Raw genomic sequence first — 12,500 nt, 5'->3', positions numbered from 1 at the left:
AATGGTTCTGTGTCATATTTGGTTGATATTTCTGAGGAGGACGTTAATGTTTCGTCTCCTCGGGTCATGTTGTGGTCACAGGCTGCTGTTATGAACAGTAACTTGTAGTCAGCACGGTGTGTTACTGAGGAAAACTCTTGTTATTTTCATATTTCAGCAGCTGTTTTATGTGCAGCTTGTTTAATGACAATCAGATCAAAGGAGGTCATTAGGCCGCAGTGAGCGTGGTGTGAACAGTAACTCTGCTTCACTGTAGCAGCTTCTGACCTTTAATCCAAGGAGAGGAACTCAAAGGGAGATGAAGGTAACTATAAAGACGATGGTTCAGCTCTCCTTCTCTCTGATCAGGAAGTTTCCCTTCTAGTTTTAACTGCTGAAGTGTTTGTGTTGTTGAATCAACCTGTCGAGTGACTCAGCACATCATATCTGATGTCTGATATCTGATATCTGAGTCACTGTGTCACATGAAATGCGTAAACACAACTGACTAATGTGTTTTTATTGTTTCTAACGCAGATCGAGCCGATGGTGACATCATGTGATCATCCTCCCCTCTCGCTCTCTCTCTCCCCCGGCCTCGCTCGCCCACCCTCTCATTCCATCCTCAGCGTCCTCCTCTGATTGGCCAGCTGAGCCCGGCTCACTGTTTGACTCATCCAATCCCGTGGCTGTATGAGGGGAGGGGTGATGTCATCAGCGTCTGAGTCACCAATCACATGAGATCAGCCTTGCTCGCCCTCCTTCCCTCATGTGCTCGCTCTCTGTATTTCCCACAGATCCTCGACACTTCCCGAAACACACCAGCTGACTGAGCATGTGTGTGTGTGTGTGTGTGTGTGTGTATGACATCACAGTTCATCTCCTCAGCTGATGTCAGACTACATTTTTGAGCGATGACCTCATCCTGCAAAAAGAGAAGACATGGCAACCTGCCAGCAGTGTGTTATATGAAGCCCACATATGCATTAATGTGTGTGTGTGTGTGTGTGTGTGTGTGTGTGTGTGTGTGTGTGTGTGTGTGTGTGTGCAGCCTGAACTCTTCTTTCTCCCAGAGATGCAGAGAAGGTTGTTACTTGTTTAGACTCGACTGCTGCAGTGCACCGTTCACATTATGTAAGCTGCTGCTCCACCGTCGAGGATACAACTGTTAAAGGAACATCCCGTAAAAAAAACATCAGATGTCTCCATACAGCTCATCTGCTCTGATCCAAGTCTGCAGAAGCCCCGAGGTCACAACCTGATCTGAGGAGACGTTATTTACCCCCTTTATTAAGATGAAGTCCTCACTGGAGCTGCTGAGCTAACAGTGTTAGCATGGAGCTCGTCGAGGGTTAAACATCATCTCCTCAGATCAGGTTGTGATCTCTGTGATCACAGCAGACGAGCTGCATGGAGACCAGAGATGGGGACTCGCACTTAAGTCGCACGCACAGAGACTTCAGACTTGACTTGGACTCGTGTTTTGGGACTCGTGAACAATCATTATGTTTTCTTTTTTGGCATATTAATATTGAGGAAACTCTGAAACGTCTGACGAGCTTAATGTGATTCCTTCCTTTTTTTCACGGCAACCATGGTAACCATATTACGCATCAGGTGCGCGCCTCACGCACTAGTACCTGGGATGAGACTATGGCGACCGGCGGCACACCTGCAGCTGCTGCTGTACCATTTGTGATTAACTTTGACTTTATATCATCAGGAGGAGATGATTAAGAGACGTATTAAGAATAAATATGAGAGAGGAAGTTGAGTGTGACGACATCACCATCGATCCAATACATCACTTTTATACAAAATACTGCTGGAATCAACACTGAATATGTCTTTGCATGTGTGTGTGTGTGTGTGTATAAATGTGTGCACTGTACACCAATCAGCACAAGAAAGGCCTCAACAGAATCTGTTTTTCCTTATATGGACAGAGAGTCACTGGAAAACAAAGGCAGCAGTCACGATGCTGAAGGGTGTGTGTGTGTGTGTGTGTGTGTGTGTGTGTGTGTGTGTGTGTGTGTGTGTGTGTGTGTGTGTGTGTGTGTGCAGAGGAGGGAGGGATTCCCTGGAAAACAATAGCAGCTTTTGCTTCATGTTGAGGAATATTTGAGCCAACTGTCAGCAGTGAGTCAGAAAGCAGCGTGGAATAAAAACAGCCAGAGAGGGAAAACAAGCGCTCCCTGGCAGTGTGTGTGTGTGTGTGTGTGTGTGTGTGGGCGGGGTTCCAGTTAACCGGGGCAGGGGGGCTCTTGTGACCTACAGGCTGATCTCAGAGCTCTGCGAGTCAGCGTCATCGGTCAGGAAACTGTGAGAGGAGGTGGGCGCTGCGTTCAGGTTCCCGCGGGAAACAGAGGAGAGATTCAGCGTTTTTCCTGCAAGGAAACACCACCCGGCTCAGCTTTCAGAGGGTAAACACAGGGCCTGTGTGGAGCTGTGGGCGGGGTGACGTACTCTCACACCAACAACAAGTAAAAACCTGCAGTGGGCTCAACAACAGAGCACTTACGATTATAACAGCACGAGTTCAGCTCATCAGAAACACAGAAACTGTCCTGATGCCACAGGTTTATGTTCTCACCAACACTCTGATCATTCACTGTTTGGTGGACAGCTCTTAATACTACATTACCCATGAGCCTCAGCTGCAACATCTGACAGTAACATGATTTAAACTGATGGATGTTTAATCACATTTCTTTCATCAAAAGGTTAGAGGAGCAATGTGAAGCTCTGATTGCATGTTTCTTGGTGAAATGCATCTTGGGAGTTGTAGTTGACTCCTCTCCTTCAGTTTTAAACCCACAGGCGTCCTGCAGCTTTGACTTCATTAAAAACATCTTCTAATGCTGTTGTTTATCTTTTGTTCTGATGAGTTTGGTGTCACACTGAACATGAAGAACATGAAGCAGCACCTGAAGTTCAGGTGAGGAGGAACATGATGCAGGTGAACATCCAGCCGACAGTGGAGGTCACCTCCGCCGACCACTGCTGCAGTCAGGTTGATGAACAGGAGGGAAGATAAATCCACTTTTGTAATCCCAGAAGTTCAAAAGTAATCTCTGAGCTCCGGATCAGAACAGAATCTGATGAGACCCCAGGAGGTCTGGATCTGCTCCCACTGTAGTTGTAATAATCAGTCGCGATCAAAATGCGTCAAAAGTTCTAGTTCTGTGAATAACATGATTATATTTGACATTTTTAGATGATTTAAAGCTCCAGTCAGTGGAGCTCGTTAAGACTACCTGACACAGTGAAGATTAGAAGTTTAGTCCAGTGGTTCCCAACCTCCGGGTCGGGCCGCTCCAGCAGGTCACCAGATAAATCTGACAACAGATGAAAAACAACATCTGATGCACAAATGTTATATTCATCCTTTTGCATCCAGTGATGGAGATCTGACAGAGACACGTCCACTGAGTGAGAAGATTACTCAATACTGAGTGAAAAAGTGACTTTCTCCATGTTTGAAACATGTTCGCTCGTCTGAAGCAGCTTTTAAAAAATGAAAAAGAGAAAATGTAATAATTAATTTGATTTTGATCAGATCAGATTTTAATTCAGACTCTGAGCTAAACGTGGAGGCTGTTGTTGGTGATGTTGTGACGGCTGCAGCCTGTAGGTGGCGCTCACGTCTGATGAAATGCAAACGTTTCTGCAGCTGAAGCGTTTAAATCTGTTTCACGTGACGGAGAATGAAGCTTTTCTTCTTCTTCTGCAGGAGGAAGAAGCAGCTCCACTCTGTCATCGACCAATCATCACGCACTTCCTGTTTCTCTGAAAGTCAGCTGGTGCACACACACACACACACACAGTCAGGTGACACAGAGGCGACAACTGATTCTTTCTCTCTCACGAGGCCGTCATGCAGATGTTTCATAACTCTGTGTGTGTGTGTGTGTGTGTGTGTGTGTGTGTGTGTGTGTGTGTGTGTGTGTGTGTGTGTGTTGTGGGGCAGTTAAACACCCAAATTACCTTCAAGGAAACTCCAGCCTCAGTCTTCAGAGAGCTGGACTCGTTTGTGGCGCCAACAACCCCCCTCAGAGTTTATGGGGAGTGTATGCACACAGGTGTGTGTGTGTGTGTGTGTGTGTGTGTGTTGAACACATGTAAAACCATATGACGACTTCACTCTGACTCGGCCTCTCTCACCCTGTGATGAAGGGTCTGCATCACAGTGAAGAAGAAATCCTGCTGAGTGTTTCTTTAAATAGCAGAAATGAAAGTGTTGCGGGAACACGGCAGGTCGGCAGAAGCTGTGTGTGTTTGTTCAGCTCATAACTTCATGTTGGCTCCACGTCAGGACGCTTCTCGCTGCTCGTCTGGTTCCTGGAAGCTGAGACGTCACCGAGTCTTTTCTGGGGAAGTGAAGAGGAAAAATCTGCTAAAACTGGAACAACCGGCAGGCTTCCAGCATCTACACACAATGCAGTGTGTGTGTGTGTGTGTGTGTCTGTGTGCATGTGTGTGTGTGTGTGTGTGTGTCTGTGTGTGTGCGTGTGTGTGTGTGTGTGAGTGTGTGTCATTGAATGTCTTTTATCAGCTGTGAGAGGAAATAATATCCAGTTACAGTAACACTAAACTAACTGAACTGCCCAGAGTGTCTGGGAAGAGCTGAGAGACAAGACTTATGTAACACACACAAACACAAACACAAACACACACACACACACACACACACACACACACACACACACACACACTGTGTTGGCTATGAATTTTAACTCCTCTCCGGTCACGTCTCTTTTGTTTGTCTGAACACACACAGATCCTGCAGAGAGAGAGAGAGAGAGAGAGAGAGAGACACACACACACACACACACACACACACACACACACACACACAGATCCTGCAGAGAGAGAGAGAGAGAGAGAGAGAGAGAGAGACACACACACACACACACACAGATCAAGTGTTCATTGTTTTCTACTATTTTCTTGTTTTTATGAATTGTACCTTTTTGCTTTTTCTTTTTAATTCCACTGTAATCTCATTATTACTGTCTCTGTTACATTCTGCCAATAAAGCATGTTGAATTGAATTGAGAGAGGCTTCCTCACACACACACACACACACACACACACACACACACACACACACACACACACACACACACACACACCTCAGAGTCAGAGTTCAGGTGGAGTTCCTAGAAGTGTGCAGACAGTTCTGGTTCCTGGGTGGGCCGGCTGACAGAGGGACAAAGCCCAGGCATTCAGCCCGCTGCAGGGCTGTGTGTGTGTGTGTGTGTGTGTGTGTGTGTGTGTGTGTGTGTGTGTGTGTGTACCTGGGCCTGCAGCAGAGGGATTTCTAGGAAACCCAGTGGGAGGAGCTGCAGTGAAGACACGACTGGTTTGTTTCTTCACACGAAGAAATGATAAAAATGAAAAAGTTAAAAACAGCTGTGACCGAGCTGCAGCCAATATTAATGACAACATAATGTTCAGATCAATGAAGATGCTGTTGGACACAAACACCTGAACGCTGAGCAGCAACAACATGTGAAGACTGAAGTGAAACGTGACATGAACAGTTTAAATAACAGTAAACATGTAAGTGAAGAACCAGACACAGACTGATGACACAGAGACGTCATGTCACACACACACACACACACACACACACACACACACACACACACACACACACACACACTCTCTCCTGCTTCCAGATGTTGATGATGTCATCGTCTCAGGGCTTTCTCCTCTATGACTCACACACACACACACACACACACACACACACACACACACACGCACACACACACACACACACACACGGGAGGTGGAAGTAACCATATAAGGAGTGTGTGCAGACTGCAGCAGTAAACTGTTGTTTGTTTCAGCTGATGAACATGAAAATCAAACTGAACTGTGTTTATATATCATCAGGAGGAGATGATGGCTGAGCCTGACTTTATATCATCAGGAGGAGATGATGGCTGAGCCTGACTTTATATCATCAGGAGGAGATGATGGCTGAGCCTGACTTTATATCATCAGGAGGAGATGATGGCTGAGCCTGACTTTATATCATCAGGAGGAGATGATGGCTGAGCCTGACTTTATATCATCAGGAGGAGATGATGGCTGAGCCTGACTTTATATCATCAGGAGGAGATGATGGCTGAGCCTGACTTTATATCATCAGGAGGAGATGATGGCTGAGCCTGACTTTATATCATCAGGAGGAGATGATGGCTGAGCCTGACTTTATATCATCAGGAGGAGATGATGACTGAGCCTGACTTTATATCATCAGGAGGAGATGATGACTGAGCCTGACTTTATATCATCAGGAGGAGATGATGGCTGAGCCTGACTTTATATCATCAGGAGGAGATGATGGCTGAGCCTGACTTTATATCATCAGGAGGAGATGATGACTGAGCCTGACTTTATATCATCAGGAGGAGATGATGGCTGAGCCTGACTTTATATCATCAGGAGGAGATGATGGCTGAGCCTGACTTTATATCATCAGGAGGAGATGATGGCTGAGCCTGACTTTATATCATCAGGAGGAGATGATGACTGAGCCTGACTTTATATCATCAGGAGGAGATGATGGCTGAGCCTGACTTTATATCATCAGGAGGAGATGATGACTGAGCCTGACTTTATATCATCAGGAGGAGATGATGACGCTCCTCACATGTGCAGAACTTGGAAACATCATGTTTTTAAGTTGTCTTCAGTGTCACAGTGATCCAGTGATAGTTGTCTGTACTTCCACAGGTTCACTGCTAACAGCTAATTCTGCGAAGCTTTAATGAAGTTTTGGAAGTTTTTGTTTTTTGTAGGTCCCCAGCTACTTGCAACTCTGTTTTGCTGTGAAGCTCCAGAAATGTTTTGTGGACTACGAAGCTGAACTGTTCCTCTACAGTACTGAGAAACTACCTAACTGCCTCTGCAGATGAAGACCAAGTGATGTGCCTGAGAGCTCCAGAACAGGACCCTCTGATCTGAGCTGAGTCAGCACTGATGCCTGCTGGTTGCTGCCTGTCTGAGCGTCTTCCTGCAGTCGGAGAAACATGAAGTGACTCGTCAATAAAAACAACAGTCGCAGCAGAAAACACGAGATGACTCAGTGAAAAACCTGCAGCATGTTCCGGCCCTGCTGACTCATGATGCCGAGCCGCACGCTGAAGTCACTCACAGGAAAGTCGTTTGATTCCTCTTTACTTCCCGTCCTGCTCAGCACAGATGTGTCACAGCTGGACGTGTTGCTGCTCTCAGATATCTCGTCTGAATTATTGAGCAGCGTCTGGATCCTCCGACAGCCTCCACCTCGCTCGGTGACGGTGTTACTTAGCAACGGGACTCCTCCTCGTCCTTGTGCGTTTGTTTTCAGAGGGAAACACCTCGAGCGGGATAACATGACAGCTGACCTCAGAGCAGCTCACAGGGGCAGGAGGGAGTCGTTGTGGGGGATAAAGGCGTCTTTGTGAGGCGCCGTCAGATTCAAACAGTGAGCGACTGTTGGTGACAACATGAAGGAGGCGTCATGTGATCTGACAACATACACATGACCGGCGGCCATGTTAACCCCTGATGTGAACACTGAGCTCTGTGTGTGTGTGTGTGTGTGTGTGTGTGTGTGTGTGTGTGTGTGTGTGTGTGTGTGTTACAGTAATGAGGTTAAGTGAGTCACATGGTCTCATGACTGACACTCTGAGGATCTTTGTTCTGATCACTGATTGTCTCTGAGCTGATCCGCTTTTGTCTCTGACTGACTTGTTTGTAACGAGGCCCGGCCCGATCCAGAGGATGATTTCTGAGCTTTAGTGTTCAGACCTGCAAACTCTCAAAATGTGACGTGACAAAAGAGTCAAAGTGATTTTTAGACTCCACTGAAGTCTTTTGGAGCGTTTTGAGATCAGAATCCAACGAGAAACAACATTCAGTTCAGTTTGATGATGTGAGGAGGAGAAGTCACCACGTGGAGAAAAACTGAAAGTGTAAAAGTGAAAGAGCATCAGAGGCCGAGGTCGACCCCACATTATTTGATCCTCCACAGTTGTTCAGTTGTTCGGTCTTCAGTCGGTCGTGGATTCTGACATCATTCTTATAAAACTGTACTCACATGTTTAAAATCTAATCTGCTCATTTAAAACAAAGCTTGGTGACACATCAGGTCCAACAATGGAAACAGTGAGTCTGGAGTCAGTTTCTTCAAATCTGCAACATTTGACAACAGCAGCAGTTTTAGATATGAGTCGTTAGCAGATGTGTGACCGACACTCATCTCCAGCCTCAAACAGACATCGTTCCAGAGACAAAGAGCTTCTTTACGCCGCTTTGGTTTCTGTTGCACTGAACCGAACATCGGCGACATCATGCCGCCCCTCGAGTCTGAGATTTGAGAAGTGAGCGAGAGTTGTGACGCGTCTAATTACGTGTTGGGTAGCGTTTTCTGAACGAGGACATCACATGGCAGCAATCATCTACCGTCTCTGTTACACGCCGGTTGTTCTTGTCCTTTCAGTTAGCTGCTAACTGCTGCTAGCTGCTGCTAACTGCTGCTAGCTGCTTTTTAAATCTCCAGGCTGACTTCCTGACAACTTCCTGCTGCGAACATTAGACGAGAAACATCTGTGAGCTAACGTTAACTGAACATTAAATGACTGCTGTTGTCAGTGTTTACTGAGCGTTCAGATAAAGAACATCTCAAACAAATCAAGAACAGCTTCATCAGACGCTGCCAGAACATTTTGGACTGAAGTTTTTTCTGAACGATGTGAAAAAATGATTTATTCATCCTCACGTGTGCGTCTGAGCTGATGTCACCTTGAGAGGACGGATTACAGCAGCGGGAAAGTACTTAAAATGTACTTAAAGTATAAAAGTAAAAGTACTCACTGTCTCTGTCAGTGTTTTATTACATCTGATGTTTATGGATTAATACGGCTGCAGCTTTAAAAGATATAATACGTAACATTTCTGCATTAAAATGTCTAAAAAGCATTCAGACCTTTGTTTCATAAACGCTTATGAAACTGTAAATGATGACTTGTTCTGCAGCTTCTTGCTCGTCTTGTATTGAACGCAGCTCGTGCAGCCGTCAGTCAGGTGGTCGTGAGGACGTTCTGTGTCAGGTGAAGTTAATGAGACGATCAGGTGATTAAAACACGAGACGACGGTCGAGTGTCTGCAGACGACCACGAAAATACGACATGATGAAGACATTATGTAACACATGTGATTGGTTAGTCACAGTGTCACATGCTGCCTCATCAATGCCTGTCTTTGTGTGTGTGTGTGTGTGTGTGTGTGTGTGTGTGTGTGTGTGTGTGTGTGTGTGTGTGTGTGTGTGTGTGCAGACAAAAGGCTGTTGGAGCCAATCAGCAGTCAGTTTGTCCCCTGCAGCTGTTTGTGCAGCAGATTTAGCTCAGAGTGTTTGTCAGGAGTTAATTATAGAGACAGACTGGACACAAACAGTTAACTGACACACACACACACACACACACACACACACACACACACACACACACACACACACTGAAGTGTCCTTTAAAGAACAAAGACGCTCTGAGACTCAGCTGCTCAATACTGAAGCTCAGACGCAGACACACACATATGAAACATGACGTTACAGTAAACACAACAGTTGTTGGTCTGTTGGGCAATTCTGCAAAAAAGCTGCAACTACTAATCGATCAGATGTCCAGTACTGAATTAATCACAGACTACTCTGACAATCGATCGATCAGTTTGAGTTGTCTCTTCCACTGTGACGTCCTACTGAAGGCTCAGTAACACAATATGTACCTCACACAGTTACATTTATGCTGAATGCTTCAGATGTTAATAACGTTCGTGGTTTGGTTGATGCAGAACTGGGTCAGCTGTAGAAAACTTCATTCTTCAGGTTAATGAAACCAACATAAGTGACGTATGTGACATCACGTCTTCCACCTGCGTTCACCTGGACTCATTTTCTGACATTTTAAAGATGAAAACAAGAATCAATGAATCAAGAAAATAATTGATGCAAAAGTCTGGATTAAAAGTTTTAACATCCAGCTTCCGTCTTTTCAGAAGTTTGTTGATGCTGCAGTTTGACTGAGATAAAGAAAGATGGAGCTGTTACATGCTGATGTCACTGACTCATGGTCTGCTGCTTTCTTCCTTTCTCCAGGTGAGCCTGCTCCAGGTGGGCCTGCTCCAGGTGGGCCTGCTCCAGGTGGGCCTGCTCCAGGTGGGCCTGCTCCAGGTGAGCCTGCTCCAGGTGAGCCTGCTCCAGGTGGGCCTGCTCAGGCTGATTGGAGTCAGTAAAGAGGGGGAGGGGACTGTCTTCCAGTCCTGGCCTGACAGCAGCAGCAGCAGTTCAGACTTGCCACGTGAAGCTTTGGTTGTTTGTTCCTTTGTCTTCTCTGGTGGGTCCGGTGGTTCAGTTTTGTGGCGTTGTTTCTGTTGTAGGGTTTAGAACGGGGAATGTTTTGTTGGGGTAGAGGGAAGAGCCCGGTTCCGACGGTTGGACCGAGGTGGCTTCCCTCCTATTTTGGACCTCTTGACTTGTGTAATTATGTTGGACCTCTTTGGGCCACAAGCTTCTTTCGGGTCGTAACAGGAGCCTTCTCTCAGCTCCACATCAGGTTTTTATAACAGAACAAACCTTTTCTGTTGAGGTGATGAAGTCTGAGCAGCTTCATTAACTGTGTGAACGTGTGAAACAGAAAGTTCTTCTGCCTCGTTTAACTGATCGAATCAGAGACTCGTCATCTGGATTAATGAGCGTTCAGTTAGCGTCCCTCAGAGTGTGTGTGTGTGTGTGTGTGTGTGTGTGTGTGTGTGTGTGTGTTAATCCGCTCAGACCGCTGCTCTGACAGCAGTGTGTTCAGACTGTTTGGCTTCTTTCACTGTTTGGTTTCAGAGGATTAAAGCTGCTTGTTCACATCTGATTCATATTCAGGCTTCATTCAGACGTTTATTATTATTATTATTATTATTATTATTATAATTATTATTATTGTGTTTGTTTCATGTGAAGGCTTCAGGATGTAGTCACAGCTGTTTTAAGTATCTACTTGAGTTGTTTGGCTGCTGTTCATCCTGATCCTGGACATTATGGCTGTAATTATTTTTATCCTTTAATTCTTTTTTAAACCAAAAATGTAACAACAACTAATCCAAATAAACATTTCTTGAATATTTTAAACAGGTTAATTGTATTATATATATATATATATATATATATATATATATATATATATATATATATATATATATATACATATATACATATATACACTGATAACAACTCATTTGTTTTTGCAATGTGACAAAGTCTGTGAATTCTTAGAAAGCATTAAGTGTTTAAAAGTGAAATATGAATATTAGATTGAACCTGAGATCATGTGACGTTGAACTGGATTCAGCTTGAGTTTAAAGGACATGATGGTCTTCTCCAGCCGGCTCTTCATTCAGAGCTCGTCCAGTTTGTCCTGATGGAGGTGTTACAGGTGAGCTGATGGAGGTGTTACAGGTGAGCTGATGGAGGTGTTACAGGTGAGCTGATGGAGGTGTTACAGGCGAGATGATGGAGGTGTTACAGGTGAGACGATGGAGGTGTTACAGGCGAGATGATGGAGGTGTTACAGGTGAGATGATGGAGGTGTTACAGGAGAGATGATGGAGGTGTTACAGGTGAGATGATGGAGGTGTTACAGGAGAGATGATGGAGGTGTTACAGGTGAGATGATGGAGGTGTTACAGGTGAGTTACCTGCCGTTCATCACCAGGACCAAAGTTATGAGGTCGCTTTACAGACAAATGAGCCAAATGAGCTGGTCTGCTGGTTGGCATGGCAACCAAGAAACATGTGTGTGTGTGTGTGTGTGTGTGTGTTCAGTTCTCCTCATGACTCAGCAGTGTCCTGTTTTTAAAGGTTGTTTTTACAGGCTGCTGCTCACCCATGGACCCCCCCCCCCCCCCCCCCCCCCCCCCCACACACACACACACACACACACACACACACAGCACTGAAGCATTCTGGGTCATCCTGTGGCGGTCCCCCTCCTCTCCTCCTGCTGGCCTCCATCAGCAGCCAGGGGATTCCCAAACAACGCTCTGTTGCCATGGGAGATGCCCTGGTCCTGTCGCTGTGGTAACCTGACTCCAGTACACACACACACACACACACACACACACGGTGTGTACACTGGACACACACACGGCCCAGTTTATTATTGAACACCTGATCAGAACAGGATCCAGGTGTCTGATCAACACGGCCTCTGTCAGAACCTGCAGGTCCAGGATCCAGGGCTCTGACACCATGTGCAGCACATAACCAGGGTGATGGTCATGGTCACCATTAGAGGGGTCGTGACTCAGTTTGACTGTGAGGTCACAGTTTGATCGTCTCTGCTCGACTTCACCCAGGTGTCACTAATCTGTCCAGAGTGAACCCTCCTCACAATCCAGTCAATAAAGGATCTCTGACAGCACAGTTATTAACAGGTCGTTACTGAGTCCATTAGAAAGTGTGTGACTGTAATAAACTC

The sequence above is a fragment of the Pagrus major genome, chromosome 11 (genome assembly GCF_040436345.1).
Source record: "Pagrus major chromosome 11, Pma_NU_1.0".
NCBI lineage: Eukaryota > Metazoa > Chordata > Actinopteri > Spariformes > Sparidae > Pagrus > Pagrus major.
This window is presented reverse-complemented; position numbering follows the sequence as displayed.